Raw genomic sequence first — 14,966 nt, 5'->3', positions numbered from 1 at the left:
AAGCGCTGTAACTCCTAAAAGCTTGTTCCTCCAGGCACAACACATTTTGAAGTTAAATGCACCACAGTAGAAATTTTCTCCATATGCTTTTCAAAACGCTATTAAATAAAAACCATCCAAGCAAGTAGTTGTTGATACGTATGTGCATCAGGCTTCCCAGAAATTCTTTGTAAATAGGACATCAATGTTTTCCACTGTGCGCAGGGAGGAAATCTGCTGAGTTCAAGTGCTGTAATCAAATCCACATTGCAAAGTCACAAATAAAGAAACAAAGGACAATCCCTGTCCATTTTTTGTTGTGGATGCATTAATCAGACTCCATTTTCTTCTCTGCTTCGGATCCCCCTGCCCCTGTGCCCGCCCGCCCCGTGCCTCCCTCGGGTAGGTCTCTGCCCCCGCCTCGGTGGCAGCCAGCACTGGGGACAGCACGCTCCCTGCTTGCAGCACTTCATCGTTGGGATTCCAAGCCGAAGGGTTTAGGAGATCAGCGTCTATAGAGAGCAGTGGGGAGGCACATACACCAGGAGGAAGATTTGGAGCATCTCCATTAAGTGTCTAAAAATGTATATGCAGCATACCACTATAGTCACCAAGCTCAGTAGACTCAGGGCTTATTTCTTCTCTTCCAAATCCGTTTTCTCCACGATTAAAATTTTCTTCCTTTTCAGGCATTCTGTAGCAAGAGCAAAAATAGGAACCCAATTACATCTGGCCTCTTTGCAGGGAGGTGAGAGCGGGTGAGGACACAGGGTGCTCTGCCGCGGTTCTGCCTGGGGCACAACCTGTGCAGGAACTTGCAGTCCCCAATGAGAAACTTGACCTTTAGCAACTCGTTTGTTCTTGGAGGCGATGGGAGAGCAACAGGAATCTGCAAGAGCAGCAGAGAAGGCTGAAGCTGAGCTTCCTCTGCTCCCTAATGGGCTAAGGCTCAGGGTGCTTGTATATTATGCACCCTTTGCCTCCACCTCTTAGACTCATTATACAAGAGAGGGTACATAGTCTTTCACAGGGTTATGTATGAAAAGCCTGCTTCAACCCACTTAAAGAGGGACTTGGCAGTAAATAGGGGGCATTTGTAGGCTAACGAAGTACCCCCATGGCTTCAGATGCGCTGTAAGACTAGAAGACAGGTAGAAGAGGTGAGCTGCTGGGTGGCTGGGGCACAGCAGGTACGCGGCTTCTGCCCACCCTTTTTGCCATGCACTTGGTCTCTAGACCCAGCCAGCACCGCAGTGACTGAACAGACAGCTTCAGAGATCTCCGACCTGACTCCTCCTAGGCTGGAGTGCCTGCACAGCTTTAAGGTGTGCAGAAAATCCAGCCTGAGTTTCCAGACCCATTTAGTTCCGCAAACATATTTAATTGTTACAGTATTGCTATGTCTGTGCCAGTTTTTTACCTCAAGCATCACTAACGTTTCTCTTTTTCTAATGTTTACCCTCTAATATAAAGACATCGATCTTATCTGGCTTTATTTAGCAGGTTTTTAGTCCTGTGAGGTAGCTCACTCAAAATAAACTGCTTAACCTTGCTGCCTTCCTCTGCATGCATCCCAGTTTAACAATTAAGAAAATTTAATTTTATCTTTTCTGATTGTGAGCAACGCAGATATTTAAAAGATTTCAGGTGAGGTGTCATCACCGTCCTGTACAAGGGCCTTTATTTCTGCTTTGCTCTGCCAGCACCTCACTGCACTTATGATCATGTTTGTCAGTTTTCAGGACCATGCTCTCTGGTGGGCTACGGTAATCCTGCCATCAATCAGCACGCTTCTGTTAATCATCTTCCTCTGTTGTTTCCTCTTCATTCTTGCTGTTGGTTGAAGCTCCTAATCTCACACTTGCTACTTTTAAGTTCCAGCTCATTTTTATTACTTCACTCCCTCTTTCTGATTCCTTCTGAAAAAAAATTGCGCAATACTGATGATGGCACTTTATCCTCATTAATATCTTCTAGGCACTGCTGTATTATGTAAAATAATAATGTCAAACTCTAAGTCGAATTAAGAGAAACATGAAACTTTTTTTTTTTTCTCAAGAGCTGCATCAATTCAGATAATCTTAGATAGCACATGCCTGCACGCTGCACAGGGGCTCACAGGCTGTGGCAAGCAAGCGTTGCAGAAGCTGGCAGCATGCACAGTCTGCAGCTCATAGGGGATCACTGTACTTTCTTCATGCGATTGATTAAATGATACACTGCATTGTCATCCAGATTGGAGCTTCCTAATATCTGTAATGATGTGCTTTGTTCTAATCTTTGCCTGCATAATAACAGAGGAGCATCTATCTCTAGGCAATAAATGTAAATGGATATGACTCCGAGCCTGACTAAGTTACCAGACTTTCCAATTTCTGGAAGTAAGCTTAGAGAATATAATTTCCCCATCCTGTTCCTGTTCCCAAGGAAAAAAAATAATAAAAAATAAAAAAATCACAGGTGGAGGATTTGTTATTTTAGGGGGCCAGGCCAGCAGGTCTCCCTCTCATCATGCAGCAGAAAGAAGTGATACATGAGTCCTGCAAAGGTGTTTTTTGCGAAGCAGTAGAGGATTCACAGTAGCTGAAATGTATAGTAGCTGAAATATAAATAAAGGAGGAAGGCAAATGTCTGGGGATGAGTCAGCCAGGAGGTGAATGCATTTTCTTCTAAGTGGGCTGTTTTGTAGATCGCACTGAGACTTAGAAACCAAGATAAGGCTGCAGGTTCTGTGCTTGAACTTTTTAGTAATCCGTGATTAATTGCTGGAGGATGACATCAGAAATGTCCCTGCTCTCTCTCTTTTTTTTTTTCTTTTTTTTTTTTTTTTTTTTAAGCTCCTATTTCTTTAGCCTTCTGTTCTCTTGCCTTTTCCCTTTTCTCTTTCATTTTTTCCTCTAATTAATTATAAATAAAAAAGCCTGCACGTTCTGTGCTGTCACTTGCAGTGTATAACTTTTCACCAGCGATGACTTCAGCTGACAGTGTGTTATTTGATGAAGACAGAAGTTCTCCAAGTTCCAACAGTGTATCCGCACTTCTTGTCTTCTGGGTGTTTTTGCAAACATAACTGTGTAAATCACGACTTTTTTTTACATGTTAACATGTATAATTATTTCTGCTTCTATAGCCGATCAGATTAGTATTATTTAGGTCACATCATTGCAAGAAAGCTGTGTGATGTAGCAGTCTCAGCAACAGGAGTGATTTGTATTTTTTCTGACTGGGGAACACCCGAGTGCAATATGCAGCTAAACCACAAGAATCCCCGCAAAAACATCAACAAAACAAATCATGCTTTTTTCCTGGGAGAGCTTCTTTCCCTTTGGGTAGAGCTCTACAGGTAAGATTACTCTTTTTATTTTACTTCATTCCCGCCCCCCCGCTCCGTGCGCCTCACAGCGCTACCCCCGGGCCGGGCTGCCAGCATGGCCGCAGCGCTGCGGCCCCACCAGGGGCAGGCCTCGGGCCGGGGTCCTCCGGCTCCTGAAGCCCCGGGTGTCGGCGACCGGAGCCGGGCGGGCAGCGAGCTCCGAGGGCGACCAGAGGCGGCCCTCAGGGGCTCGGGGCGGGCAGGGGGCCGGCCGCCATCCCGCTGTGCCCCCCCGGGCTCCGAGGCTCCCCGGGGCAGGCCGCAGCCATAGGCGGGAGCGCTGTGGGTCGCCTCAGGGGCCAGCGCGGCCTCCTGTGCTCCAGCGGGGAGGAGCCCTCTGAGCACCTCGTGAAAGTTCACCCTGTGAAATTTAACTAGCCAAAGTGGCGACTTGGTGGGGTAAAGAGAGGGCTCCTCTTTTGAGCTGCCCCCAGGTCCCCTTGGCAAGCCGCCCCGCAGCTCTGAATGCACTTGCTGCGAGGGGGATGCTGAGAGAAGCTGCAAAATGAATTCCTCCTGCGTCCCCTCCACATCTGACCGGGCAGTCCCGGCTGATGTTAACAGAAGTGACAAAACTGGGAAAACTTGGCCCCTGCTAGCCTCAAATAGATCTCGCTGCAGCCTACCTGCTCGATCTGTGTTTATTCCCTCTTAGTATCAGTACTGCTCGCTGGGAATTCGTTGTGAAGTTACAGCCTTAAATGAAAACTACTTCCCAGAGCAGTAAGAAATATTTAAACACTTCAGGCATTCAGTCTGTGATTCAGAGATTTATTTATAAAACTGTTGATTTTGGGACACTAAACCGTTGCATTCAAGCTGCAGAAGTGAGTCATATTTGTGGGAGGTAATTACTACCAGAAAGCACAACTAACTTTTGTAGGTTTCTCTGTAAAATGTCCACTTATGATCTGCAACTACTAAAAATAACATGCCTTGCTAGATTTCAGCATAAGTTATCTTTACAGAATTATGTGGCTTTATATGTTCTGTTTTCCTGACATATGATAAAATAAATGACTAACATGCCTGAGAATTTATTTGGCTGTTTTATGTGGACTGTCCTGACCAGGTAACTTATTCAGCTTCCATGTGTTTCGTGAAGAACCAAAGACTTTGTTGTAACTCTTAAAGAAAAGGCATTTGTCATAGGAACAATGATTGGAGCTAGCACTTACAAATAGCGTTTGTTCGTCTTAAAGGTCTCTGGATTTCGTGTTTTATCCAAAAGCACAATAATCTACTCAGTCTGTTCCGAGTAGGTCTTGAGGGAGTTCCAGATGTCCAACACCTGCAGGAGCTCCTTGCAGGGCAGGAGGGAACTTTCCTTATTATCCCTCAGTCATGACTGAGGAATTTAAGTTTATTTAACTTGTGGTCACTTAGCAGCACTCCCTACCAGCAGATGAGTCAGATGCTATGCCACCTATCCTAAGGGAATTCGCTGCACTTGGATTCAGAAAAAGAATGTCATCCATCCTGGCACACAAAGCTTTGAACAGTTTTTCCCATGCCACTCAGAGAGAACTTAAGGTGCACCCAAGTGGCCTTTCGCTGCGCACAGCGACTAACTCCATTGCTAACTCCAAAAATGGAGGTGCTATCCAGAATTTAAACCGCAGACCTCTGGATATCTCCTTCCTCTCCAAAATTTGCAGTTATAAAAGAGGCTTCTTTAAAAACTGCAATTACCTGTGTCAGTAATTTGCCTGCAGTCAGTAGTGTCTGCTACAGTTCCTGGGGTCTTGTAACCGATCAGAGTTGGGAAGTCTTTATTCTGATTTCAGTGTTCCTCCACAGTGAATCCAGCTCCCACAGACTGCACAGCCTCAGCGAGCTGGTGGTGGTGGTCAGAGGTGGGGAGGATGAGATTTGTGCTTGCTTTTCCATAACTAAAAAGTATTATCTTTTACTATGCCTCTTTGAGCAGCTCCACCTTATCCTAACCACAGTTCTCTGACAAACACTTCATTTATTTTTCCTTATTCTTTTTTTCTCTTTCCTTGGATCACATTTTAATTACCAGCTGGTTCTGGGCAAATGTGCTGCCCTTGGCCATGCCCTTTGGTCATCCTCCCCTTCAGCAGGGTTGGCTGCCAGAGGGACTGTCCGTATTTAAGGGAGCTGCCCGTGCTGCTGGGATGCCACCATGATGTGCCCACTCAGGAGGAGGGCTGGGTGAGTGCCTTGGGACACCCGTGTAGCAGGATGTCAGCTGGTGGCCTGGGAAGGTCAGGACTGACTCTCACCAGCATTGCAGTGGGCTTGGGCACACTCTCCATGAAGTTACGAATGATATCTTTGAGGGGCAGTATCAGTGCTACTTGCTGCAGGAAGGCAAAGTTGTGTTTTCCCTTGAGTTCATTCTACAGGAAAATAGGAATTATGATTTCAGTCTGATTAATGGCCCCTTCGTGCTAGTGTCTTCAGCCAAGGAGCAAGGGTCCCCAAAGCTTCAGATACAGAGATAAAACCTGGTACTAAATCCTTATATAATAAGATACTTGTTGGGCAAAAATCTTCCTAATATCAAAGTCATTTTTGCATGACAGGTTGACGAAAGATGAGCACAAATCTCTTGTGATGGCTTATCTGGTGGCTTTCAAAAGGAAGCAGTTGCATCCTGAAAAAAGTACAGCGATGGCCTTGATATCAGAAAACTATTTCACCAGATAGCCATAAGTTATGGATATTATTTCACAGAGTAGTCACTATCAAAATGGGTTAAGGATAAAGATAAGCAGAGGTGTTTCTCTTTCTACAGACATTTTAGAGCTTTCAATGTCCTTGTTAGATGGTGGCTTAATCCAAATAGTCCTTACAGTAAAATTGGCAGGGCAGTTTAATTGCTGTGGTCCTTTAGTTGGTGTGTTAGGGATTCACTGGTCACGTGTAATAAAGCTAAACACACGTTCACCAACCTTAAACATTGACGTAATTTAACTTTGTCATCTCAAATCATATGTTATTGGTCAATAATTTTGAACCTTCCCAATTTTAGAAGTTAAGCTTTGCCTGTACATCATGCCCGTGTTGAGGAGGGGTCTCTGTTAACTCCCCTGCACCCCTTCCAGCCTCTCAGGCAGGCTTTCAGCAGAGCTGGTGTTCCCCGCTCAGCTTCAGGCTGTGTTGTGAGCTGAAGGGCTTGAGGCAGGCTGCGTGCTTGTTGAAGTTGGTCTGCTTTTCTGCTTTCTGACTCATAACTTCTCCTGCAGCAGCGAGAGTGGTGTATCCTGCTTCACTTGCGCATTGAGATCTGCCCACAGTTGCCTAAAGTCAGGCTCACATACATGCAAAATATAATCCTGGTGGGAACCAGCATTTCCCTGGAAGAGCTCTGTCCCAGCCGCTTCTCATTTAACACTCCTGCACCATGTTTCCTGTTATTTCACAGGAGAGAGAAATACGAGGGAAGAGAATCATATTTAAATCGTTTGTACTTCTTGAGCCTGGTTCGAATCCCATTAAATGACATTTCTACATTACAGTTACTTGGTCTTCTTTGGGATACCACTGTTGCTCCTGAGCAAACAAACAAGGGGCTGGATGCTGCTGTTCCTGCCTTGCTCGGCTCCATCACCAGTGGTGAGGCCACACGCGTTTTTTGGGTGATGTTTGCTGAAATCCCAGCTCCAGCTCCCAGTTGGAGCAGGGGGTGCTAAGCCAGCCTGGTGGAGCACCTGCTGCCACTGATACAACGTGAAGCAGATAAAGGCAGATAAGAGGCATAATCCTTCTGGGAGGGCTTGATTAGCAGCGAGGAGGGCTTGGCTGGAGGGCTTGAAGGAGTTGCCAATTAAATGCTGCTCCAGCTCCCACCCCAGGGGTTAAACCACGCTTCTTCCCTCCCCCTTCCCACACTCCACTATTTTTAAGCAGTTTGTTGGTGCAGCACCCTGTAAGGATGCATGGAAACTGTTCTTTATGGCATTTCCCCCTTTCTAACAAGGACCAACCTGCCCCAGGGCTTTGGGATAAGGGAGTGTTCAGGCCAGTACCTCCCCTTCTTGAGCAGGGCAAGACCAAGACCCTTCTGATGCCAGAGCACCAAGGACTGAGCTGCTGCCCCCTGTGAGCATCCATCCAGCATGGGCTTCCCACTCTGGTCTCCCATGGCCACCCCTCTGCTCTCATCCTCACTGCTCCTCTGACCTCTGTCTTCTCCTACAAGATGCTCACCTGCAGCTCCAGCTCTGTGCAGGATTACCAAGCCCAGACTTTGCACTGGGACTTACTCTGTGCCTTCTTGCCTCTCTGCCCTTCCTGCTTTGTTGAGGACCCTACCTTGTAGCTTTTTCTGAGACACTTTTTTTCTCCTTGACATGGAGAAGTGTGAGAAAGGCTGCCTGCAAGACAGAATGGTGACTGCGTTTTGGTGTGGAGCTGGAGTCCTGCAGTTTCTCCTTTAAGTGTTTGTAAGGGCAGTCAGAAGCATTTCCAAGCCAACCACTTCCAGTGATTCACCTTCAGGGGACCTAGAATTGTGGTGGCGACTACAGAGATAAAGCCTGGTCGTGGATTACTGATAAAAAGAAAGAAATTTTAGTAAAACAAGTTAACTGCTAGCTGACAATTTGTTTGCCAAGTTTTAGTCCCGTCGAGCTGAAGTGGCCAAGTTCTTAATGCCAACAATTGAGGTTTGTAAAGGAAATACCAAATCAACCTTGGCGGAAAAAGAGGCAGACATTAAATTACAGAGCAAAGAATGCATTTGCTTTGTAGGTGGAGAAATAAACAAGTTACTAAAAGGAAAATAAGTTTGACTTTTCCAGTTTGATTGTTTGATTCCTGTCCCTAAGCAAAAAGAGGCCAAAGAGGAAAAGTGCAACATTTATCAGTAAATGTTGAGCTCGAGCAAACGCTCGGCAAGCTGTGCAGAATTGTTGGCAAGGGGAGCAGGGAAGGGGACTGATACAGGGAAGTGCTGCAGAACTGCTCAGAAACTGTTGCTCTGTCTCATCATGTAAAGATTTAAAAAGAGACCAGACCACAAAGTCCTGACTGTTTTTTTTTTTTTTTTTTTTTTTTTTTTTTTTTTTTTCAGCAAGTGCCAAAAAGACACATTCTTTAATGGATGCAATAGTTTTTCTTGGATACAATGCCGACAATATACACTTGTCATTGGACGTATTTGTGTAATTTTCCCTCTATAATGTGTAGCAGTGTGCCCCTGAATTCCTGCAGCAGCAGAAGACCGGCTGAATTCACCGTAAAGGCAACATCCATCCAAGAGGCATTCCACTGGAGCTGCAGAAACTATTCACCGTGTGGGGACTGCCAAGGCACACTGGAACGAGGATATCAAAATCTTCTCCTGTAATATTATTTCAGTCATTTCAGTTTTATAAAGGACAAAAGAAAACATTACACATTGCATGGCTAGGCTTATTTGTCTGCCCTACAAGGCCGAACGTGACAGCTGTGCCTGAAAATCCACTTCTCAGAATTAGCAGGTTTATTTTGTACTGCAGCTTGCCAAAGCCTGATTTCCAAACCCAGTGATGGACATCAGAAAGAAGACGGTAGAGAAACGCCAAAGCACAGGTGCTGGTTCTTGTACAGGAGCAACCTAGAGCTAACTTGGCCAAGCAAATCCTGCACCAGTTACATCCACAATGCCCGTGTTGTAGGTGTAGATACTGGCGGAGACTGGCAGGCAGCGGCCACCCTTTCCAGACTGCTTTGTGCATATTACCTGTGAGTGAATGTCGTCCTGTCTCTAACTTGCTAGCTCAATGCAATGCTCTCCTCTTCAATTAAGCAGATGTCATGCCACAGCAGAGTACGTCTGGGGTTTCTGCTGTAAATTATTCAAATCTGAAAAAGAAACAGTCCCAGCTAATATTTGGGTACTCAATCACATACAGCAGGCACCTATACGTCCCTTCTGTAATGGCTGTAATAAGCTGCTGCTGCAGTTTTGCTTTTAATGTGTTCTGCTTTTCTGTTCTTCCTGAATTGTCCTTTTCTATTAAACAAGTGTTTAATAAATTCTAAGTGTATATGGGAGCACTTTGTCATGTGTGAATTCGTAACTCTTACGACGCACAGAATGATACAGACTATTGGTGCTCTTCCTTAGTCAATGCACGAACGTTGTAGCTGTAGCCTACCAAATAAAATCAGAGATAAGTTTTACTGATGAAATGATCTGGAACAACAGGAATACATTATTTAGTTTTCCTGATATGCTCTTTGCTGGAGGTAAATAAGATATCATGGCAATATCGTTCACTCGGTTATAGTTCTGGCTGTGTCAGCATTTCCATTATAAACCTCTTCTTTCAGGGGTTTATAACGCAGCCATAAAATGCACTCTCATCTGAAACTTGGCGCACAAGGTCTCAGGCTGGCAATGAATTTATTTTACAAAATGTGAGAACAATGCAATATCTGTTTGGCTGTGTTCAAGTTAAAATTGTTCAGCGAAGGAGCGGGCCTACACAGAGAAGCCAGAAAAGCAGCCACGTGGCCGACACCTCACTGCAGCCTCTCTCTTAAGGTCACCAAATGCATGAAGTCAAGAGTGTCAAAACCTACAGTGTCTCACAATATTTTGCATGCATGTGGGAAGGTGAACCCAAAAGGTGGAGTTTCAGAAGTCTGCCCCACTGCTCCTCCTGTGGCAGAGCTCGGCTGAGCTGCTTGGCAGCTTTGGGTCCTAACCAGCCCATCAGGACCGGCTGTGGTGGTGAGGAGCGGTGCCTGTGCCACCTGCACTTGTGCCATCATTCCCCACAGCGTGAGCATTGCCTCACATTTGTCCTCGCAGAAGGTGGGGTGACTCTGGTGGCACAGGGTGACATGGGCAGGTTCTCCCCCTCGCTTCTTGTGCTGCACATGCTGGGCTTTGCTGCCTTTGGACTTGCTGAGAATGTGCAATTGTATATTGCTCGGTGGCACTCCTCAGCTCCCTGCTCCGCTCCCAGGCGTGTGTTCTGGCTCATGCTTGGTCTCCAGCTGCACTGAGGGGATGGGTTAGCAGTGAAGGAGTTTGCCAAGCTTGATGTAGAATCACCAACAGGCAATTATAAAAAAAACATTTACAGCATGTAATATATAACGATAATAACGCATAGATTCTGAGTGATAACAGTTATTAACCATCAGAGAACAGGCTTTCGCTAAATCAAAATAGAAAGGATAATGGGATTTTATCTAGAATCCATCTTTAAGGCAAAGATACAGGATGTAGAGTTTCCCAAGATGAATTCAGTCTCTTCTTGTGACATTTCCTTTTGGAATTAAAAAGCCTCATCCCTCCAGGTTCTCTCTGTTTCTGCACTGCAGATGGTTGAAGATCGTGATATTGATTGCATGTGTTTAAAAATGAGCTGTTTGTTCCCATATCTTTAATCCAAGTAATAGAAGGCTATGTTTAGGAGAAAGAAAATCATGAATGTGGTTCTGAGGATATGCATGCAAAAGAATAGTATTAATAATGCCATCGTGCTAATGTATAACTCAAATAGACACCTAGTATTCTACAGCGATCAGTTTAAAGAAAAACAGACACGGTGTTCTGACTGGTTTAAGCCAAAGTTTGCATTTGGATATACATTCAGGGCCTAGTCTGACTGTGTTATTCAGCTATTTATGCCATTTGGAAGGAGATTATTTCCAGTCCCTAGCTCTGTAACTGGTCTTACCAACTCACTGACAATCTGTACCACAGAAATAGAAATCCCAGCAATTAGGTGATTAAGTCACTGACACAACCAATTCAATTAAATATTTGGACTCCATTTTAAAATTACTGTTAACTGATAGTCAAGCCATTTTGCTGTCTCTGGGGAACATTAAGATATGGGAAGGGAATAAATCTAAATATTAAAATATGCAAGCTGTCATAACAAGGATTTGTGGAGAAAAAAAAAAAGGCAAATAAAAAAATGTAATTCAAATTAATAATGGAAAAAAAAAAGAACCAAAATTGTACATTGCACACTTGCTGAACTCAGTAGCATCACAGTGATGTACAGCCTCCTGAGTGAAGGATAAGGCTGCATTATTTTTTTTCTGGCCAGGGAGGGCATATACATTTTGTGAGCGTAATAAAGGCATGTATTAAGCAAGCATGTTCTACTTTACGTTGGAAAAGCAGGACAAATTTTTTATAAGTGGCACCTTTTTAAGAAAAAAAGCTTAGCTAAAGTGCCTATTGTCAAGGTGATGGCAGAAGTATCCACCTAACTGAGATCTAACGCTAGCAAGAATGTTGAACCCGTGAATCTAAATAACAAAAGGCTTTCAGGGCAGCAAAGACTAAACACAAATCACTCAGAAATCTTATTAAATGCTCTGATAAATTCTTAGACTGAGTCTGATACTGCAAGAGGTATCCCCTTTGCTGTGATATTATTTGTGTGTGGTTATGGAGACAAGATGTTTTTCTCAGTGCTGAAACCCTCAAAATGACTGGCAGGACTCAAAGAATGAGCATGTAGGTCTCAAGTGGCAAATTGTATGAAAAACTCTCATCAGCTTTCTTGGAATTTTTTCTTTGAACATACGAGTTGAGGAAATAGTCTGATGTTTTGAAGAAAATGGACAGGGAAATTTCTCTTTCTCTGCCTAAGTCCTTACCCATGGTTTTATCCAGAGACCCAAGGAAAGCCACATGGGCTATGTTGGTTGCAATTCGCACACTTGCGTTTGTGTTCACCATCAAATGAGCCATCAGATGAAAACGGCTTTTGATTACCACCAGCCCTCAGCAAGCGAAAACTTTCCTTTTTCCTTATCAATCTCCCAAGTCATTTAGTTATTCCACCTTATCTTTAGCCATAATTAGGTGATGGGGAAGATGTTGTAGGTGAATTAAGTTAACACCTTAAAAATGGTGTTAGCTAATTGTGAGTGCTTCTACCAGGACTGAAGGCTGTAACCATTTAGTAACACACTTTCATCCATCACTTATGTATGATATCTCATTTGCTTTCTGGTCCATGATTTCTGCAAGGCTTATTTGTCACAGAACTGTTACCTGAACCATGGTCCAAGCTGACAAAAAGACAACACTGGGTTATAAATGGTTTTATGCAACAAATACAGAGGAGGAAAAAGAGCTTCCTATTGTTATTTCCAAACCTGACAAACAGCTTTGAAGTCTAAGTGGGCAAGCATGTAGCTTGTATTTTAAATGCAGCCTCAGCTAAAGATTGCCTTGTGTCAGTGCTCGGTGAAACAAACTTAGCAGACTTTTTGTGACATGAGTCATACAAATCATTGGCATGTTCTTTGAAAAAGTCATGATCATCAACCAGCTGAAGGTAATGAGTACCTACCAAAGAAATATTATCTTCATAATATCATCATCAGTGAGGGCACAGACTGGAACTGGTTGCCCAGGGAGGTGGTGGAGTCTCCTCCTTGGAGACCTTCAGAAGTCAGCTGGACATGGCCCTGGGCTCCCTGCTCCGGATGGCCCTGGGTTGGGCCTGCTGGGCCCAGAGCTCCCTGCCAGCCTCACCACTCTGTGATTCTGTGTCATTCTCTGATATTTTGATGAAAGTGGATTAAGCTGAGCTGAACACAAAGCAGGCACTGTTTGAAATGAGGTAACCAGGCCTGCACGCATTGTCTAAGACGTAGGAGCACTTCCTTGTAGATCTACCCTCAAACTTACCGAGATTGCTACTTTCAACCAAAAAGCACGAGGTTTGTTCAGCAGTCAATATATGGCTGCAGATACAGCTCTCCGTTGTCGTATTTAGACTAGTGCAGGTGTCTTGCTAATAGAGTTGGAGGTGAAATACACAGCTGTCACCATCAATCCCTGCGCAATAGCAGGTAGCTCTGACCTCCTGGCCGAGATGGGAGGGCACATGGGAGAGAAGGATGCCAAAGATTTGAAGGGAAAGTCCATTTTTCAGTGGACCTTTGCACTGTAAATCAAGCATGCTCTGGTTCTTACTTGCCTTAACAAGTAAACATATTTTTCTGGGTGAAATGGCTTCAGATTACAATGAGAATTTGACCCTATGAAAACATCTTATTTGGTTTATTTGTTCAGAGCAGTTCGCAAAGTTGATGGAGCCCATATTCTTGACCCAATCAACCTATCATTAACCACATTTAACACTTCACCCCAGTAAAAAAGAAAGGGTAGTATAAATATTGCTTAGTCTCATTTTCCATATTCCCAGTGTTATTATTTGAGCGTCACATGGGCCTTTCACATACATTTAAAGCACATATGTTGAGAGGAGCCCTTTGCCTCTGCCCTTTTTGTTATTTCAATGCCCAGGAATGAAATACACTGTTTATGTGACTCCAGGCTTTGCACTTGTTCAGATGCTGTGTGTACCATTCATAAGCTGGATTTATAAAATGGAATGACCTCAGCTGCCTAGTTTTCAAGCCCCAGGTCCAGATGTTGACACAAATCCTTCAGTCTGAAACTCTTTTTTTTTCTTTATGATATTGATTTTTTTTTTCCCTTGCTGGTTAGAAAAATACATAATTAAAGAATCTCCATATCCAGCCTTCTTCTTCAGTAAAACTCAATGTCTTCTTTCCTTATTGACAGTTTCTTCTTTATTTATTTACTTTTCCAACACATGCTTCTAAGAAGTTGTGGTTTCTCCTCATTGCAGAAGACAGACAGAACTCTATTAGCTCAAGACACCAGGCCAGGTTCTGCCCTAAAAGCAGGCATGCAATAAGTCCAGGTCCAGGTCCACTTGGAGCAGGACCTGAAAGCACTTCCATTGCCCAGATGGAGCAAGAGGCAACATCTAGTGGACACAACTTTTATAAAGTGCTTTATATTTTCAAAATCCAAATTTCATGTTGTCCCAGAATTGCACTCACCCCCTCTCCCCCGACACACCCTCACAAATTATTAAAATAATTATACTATGATATTATATTTGCTCTTAGCTTGGGATGAACTAGAAATCAGGAATGTCTGGTTCTTGCTGATGTGCTATTGCACCAGACCATCTAATGCTTTCTCTACTCTGGTCTTAAATCACTATATAGGAATAAAACATCCATTGCCTCTTTCTTACCACTTGCTTTTATCCAAAAAATCTTTTTTTTTTTTTTTTTTTTTTTTTTTTTTTTTTTTCTCCCAAGAAGATGAGAAAAGGGTTGAACTTCTAGAAGTTTTGGTTCCTCTGTTGTGAAATAGACCCAGAATGACTTGGAGGAAGGCTTTAATAAAACGAGTGATTTCAAGGTAGGAGGTCATGCTGGCAGGAGGTCTCAAGCTAGGCTCGGGATATACGAACCTGCATGGAAGCTGGGGGAGGAAAACAGCCTGCAAGGCAGAATATTTTGGAGAAGGCACTAGAAGGTCAGTCCCTGAACACAGCTCCCTGTTTGCCACAGGTGCAACATCTTTGTATATCATCCCCTGTATTTTCCCTGCTTTGGCCCCAACACTTGATACATGCTGTTAGCGTGCAGTGTGGCTCACAAACAGACGCCAGATAAAGCACTGTAAGTAGGCAGGAAGAGAGTCAGGACGTATTAGTGCTGAATTTCCAGGCAAAAGATACTTTGAGTAGGGGGTGAGTGGGAGTAAAAACTGAATGCTTGTACAGAGCCATGGCCATAGTCATGCAAAGAAGAAATCAAAGGTAAAGCCTTTTAATTTATTTATCTT

The sequence above is a fragment of the Anas platyrhynchos genome, chromosome 2, assembly GCF_047663525.1.
Source record: "Anas platyrhynchos isolate ZD024472 breed Pekin duck chromosome 2, IASCAAS_PekinDuck_T2T, whole genome shotgun sequence".
Taxonomy (NCBI): domain Eukaryota; kingdom Metazoa; phylum Chordata; class Aves; order Anseriformes; family Anatidae; genus Anas; species Anas platyrhynchos.
The sequence above is the reverse complement of the archived record's forward strand: the minus strand, read 5'-3'. Positions refer to the sequence as shown.